The sequence below is a fragment of the Bos grunniens genome, chromosome 29, assembly GCF_055505025.1.
Source record: "Bos grunniens cultivar Pamir isolate PY7600 chromosome 29, Bosgru_T2T1.0, whole genome shotgun sequence".
NCBI lineage: Eukaryota > Metazoa > Chordata > Mammalia > Artiodactyla > Bovidae > Bos > Bos grunniens.
The window spans coordinates 1,276,951-1,280,702 of record NC_141193.1 but is presented as its reverse complement, the minus strand read 5'-3'; the positions used below and the strand labels follow the sequence as shown (position 1 = coordinate 1,280,702).

The following is a 3,752-nucleotide window of genomic DNA, read 5'->3' as shown; positions in this document are numbered from 1 at the left end:
AAGAGTCGGATACGACTGAGCGACTTTCACTTCACTTCAACAGATATTAAAACACAGGAAGGTTATCTCTAGGGCTCTTCTGAGGCCTCAAGTCGGCTCTTCCCAATCCCTCCCCTCACTAGGGGGTAAGTGTCTTCCTTAGAGAAGTAAGGCTCTGACCCCCGTGGGGCCCCAAGGTCGTGGCCGAGGGCACAGGTTGGGCGGGGGAGGGAGGGGGTGTGTGAGCAGGGCCGGCCGGCGGGGCAGGTTCGTCCTCGCCTCGGACAGGCCGGTGTTGATACAACACAGCCCGCCTCGGGCTCTGCGAGCGCCGGAGGAGGAGAAGCCGCGGGAGGGGCTCCGCGGTCGCTGGGGGAGTCGCCTGCGGAGTCCGCGGCCCGGGCTGGTCCCATCCGCCCGCCGCTGGCTAGCCCTACCCTCCCGGCCCCGCCAAGGAAGCCGCGGGAGTCCCGCGCCCAGGACCGGCTCGGACAAGGCTGGGTCCAAGGTTGGGCCAACATGGCGTCCATATTCCGAAGTGAGGAAATGTGTTTGTCACAGCTCTTTCTCCAGGTGGAGGCTGCATACTGCTGTGTAGCTGAGCTTGGAGAGCTTGGATTGGTTCAGTTCAAAGATTTAAATGTGAAAGAGAGCCGCTTCCAGAGGAAATTTGTGAATAAAGTCAGAAGGTGTGAATCATTGGAGAGAATCCTGCGTTTTCTGGAAGATCAGATGCAAGATGAGATTGAGATTCAGGTGCCTGAGAAGTCCCCGCTGACCCCTCTTCCACGGGAAATGATCATCCTGGCGACTGCTCTAGAAAAACTGGAAGGAGAGCTTCAGGAAGCCAATCAGAACTATCAGGCTTTGAAGAAAAACTTCCTAGAACTGACGGAATTCAAACATCTCCTGAAGAAAACCCAGGACTTCTTTGAGACAGAAGCCAACTTAGCAGATGATTTCTTTGTAGAAGACACTTCCGGTCTCCTGGAGTTGAGACCTACGCCTGCGTACATCAGTGGAAAGCTGGGGTTCACAGCCCGTGTGGTCAACCGGGAGAGGATGGCTTCCTTTGAGAGGCTGCTGTGGCGAATTTGCCGAGGAAACATCTACGTAAAGTTCAGTGAGATGGACACAGTTCTGGAAGATCCCGTTACAAGAGAAGAAATTAAAAAGAATATATTCATCATATTTGATCAAGGAGAACAGCTCAGGGAGAAAATCAAGAAGGTCTGTGATGGGTATCGAGCCACTGTATACCCCTGCCCAGAGCTGGCGTTGGAGCGCAGAGAGATGCTGCAGGGCGTCAACATGAGGCTGGAAGATTTACTCACCGTGTTAACACAGACAGAGTCTCACCGTCAGAGCCTCCTGCAAGAAGCAGCTGCCAACTGGCACTCCTGGGTCATCAAAGTGCAGAAGATGAAGGCCATCTATCACATCCTGAACCTGTGCAACATTGACATCACCCAGCAGTGTGTCATCGCTGAGATCTGGTTCCCAGTGGCTGACACCGTGCGCATCAGGAGGGCACTGGAGCAAGGCGTGGAACTAAGTGGCTCCTCCATGGTCCCCATCTTGACAGCAGTGCAGTCTAAAACAGCTCCTCCCACGTTTAACAGGACAAATAAATTCACAGCTGGCTTCCAGAATATTGTAGATGCATATGGCATAGGCAGTTACCGGGAGATGAACCCAGCTCCCTACACCATCATCACTTTCCCCTTCCTGTTCGCCGTGATGTTTGGAGACTGTGGTCATGGAACTGTGATGTTCCTGGCAGCCCTTTGGATGGTCCTTAATGAGAAACACTTGCTCGCTCAAAAGTCGACCAATGAGATTTGGAACACCTTCTTCCATGGGCGCTACCTCATCCTCCTCATGGGCATCTTCTCCATCTACACGGGCTTGATCTATAACGACTGCTTCGCCAAGTCTTTGAACATCTTTGGCTCTTCCTGGAGTGTCCAACCCATGTTCAGAAATGGCACGTGGAGTATGCAGGTATTGAAAATGAATCCACTGTTGCAGCTCGACCCAGCCGTTCCGGGAGTATACTCTGGAAATCCATACCCGTTTGGAATTGATCCGATTTGGAACTTGGCTTCAAACAAGCTAACATTTTTGAACTCCTATAAGATGAAGATGTCAGTTATCCTGGGAATTGTCCAGATGGTTTTTGGTGTTATTCTCAGCCTTTTCAATTACAGGTTCTTCAGAAACACTCTGAACATCATTCTGCAGTTCATCCCTGAGATGATTTTTATCCTGAGTCTTTTTGGATACCTGGTCTTCATGATCATCTTCAAATGGTGCTCCTTCAACGTCTCTGTGTCCCGGCGAGCCCCAAGCATCCTTATCCACTTCATTAACATGTTCCTATTTAACTACAAGGACTCTTCAAATGTACCTCTGTACCAACATCAGCAAAAAGTCCAGAGTTTCTTTGTTATCATGGCTTTGATCTCTGTGCCATGGATGCTTCTGATTAAGCCATTTATCCTTAGAGCCAACCATCGGAAATCCCAGCTGCAGGCCTCCAGAATCCCAGAAGACACCACTGAGAACACCGAGGGTGACAGCTCTGGTCACAGTGCTTCTGTAGGTGCCCATGGGGCTCAGGATGACCACGATCAAGAGTTCAACTTTGGAGACATCTTTGTGCATCAGGCCATTCACACGATCGAGTATTGCCTGGGCTGCATTTCCAACACAGCCTCCTACCTCCGGCTTTGGGCCCTCAGTCTGGCACATGCACAACTGTCTGAAGTGCTCTGGACAATGGTGATGCACATTGGCCTTCGCACGCGAGGCTGGGGAGGACTCGTTGGGGTCTTCATCATTTTTGCTGTGTTCGCTGTTCTGACGGTAGCCATCCTTCTGATCATGGAGGGCCTCTCTGCTTTCCTGCATGCCCTGAGGCTGCACTGGGTGGAGTTCCAAAACAAGTTCTACACCGGGGCTGGTTACAAGTTCTCTCCATTCTCCTTCAAACAAATCGTGGATGGGACAGCTGAGGAGTAGCTGCACGTCTGGAGGCTGTGGCCACCTGTCTGGCCACCTCCTGTTCCAGTCTCTGTGCCAATGAAAGAAGTTTCGTCTTGTCTTTAAAGTCAGCCTGCGCAAGGCCATCAATGGAATGATTGTTCTCACTAACTGGAGGCAGGAAGCCCTGTATTATTTATCTGTAAGCCCTGGGATTTGATATGACTTCACCATGTCATAGAGAAACTACACGGGCAAGTCATTTCAACCTGGAGCCTGTTGTCAAATACTAAAATGATTGCAATGAGGGGAGTGGGAGTGTCAAACTCATGTTTTCATGTAATTAAACTTTTGGGGCATTCACTCTTTCTTTAAGATTTTTTTTAAAGAAAACTGTTCTGTAAAATTGAGTACTGATAATGATAGGCCAAAGCTAAACAATAGAGTTATACAAATAAATCCTAGGGAAGGAAAAAAAAAAAATCTATGAAGTTGTAATATACTGAGAGACAGGAAAGGAGTCATGAATAAAAGAACAGATAATTCTTGTTTTAATAGGAAGGTTTTTTTCATTTATATATATTTATTTTGAAATGTTTATACCAGTACTGCTGCTAACTTGCTTCAGTCGTGTCCAGCTCTGTGCGACCCCATAGACAGCAGCCCACCAGGCTCCCCCGTCCCTGGGATTCTCCAGGCAAGAACACTGGAGTGGGTTGCCATTGCCTTCTCTGCATACCAGTACAGTGAAACTAAATTTGAGAGACACTGGATATCATCAGTTTGGA

At 49.3% G+C, this 3,752-nt stretch overlaps 1 pseudogene across 1 annotated transcript; it reads left to right on the top strand.

Moving 5' to 3' along the window:
• Positions 1–309: 309 nt before the first annotated feature.
• LOC147341671 (V-type proton ATPase 116 kDa subunit a 4 pseudogene) lies at positions 310–3,516 on the top strand (annotated as a pseudogene). Its single transcript, XR_015157836.1, has one exon. The product of XR_015157836.1 is annotated as a V-type proton ATPase 116 kDa subunit a 4 pseudogene (transcript).
• The last annotated feature ends 236 nt before the right edge of the window (positions 3,517–3,752 follow it).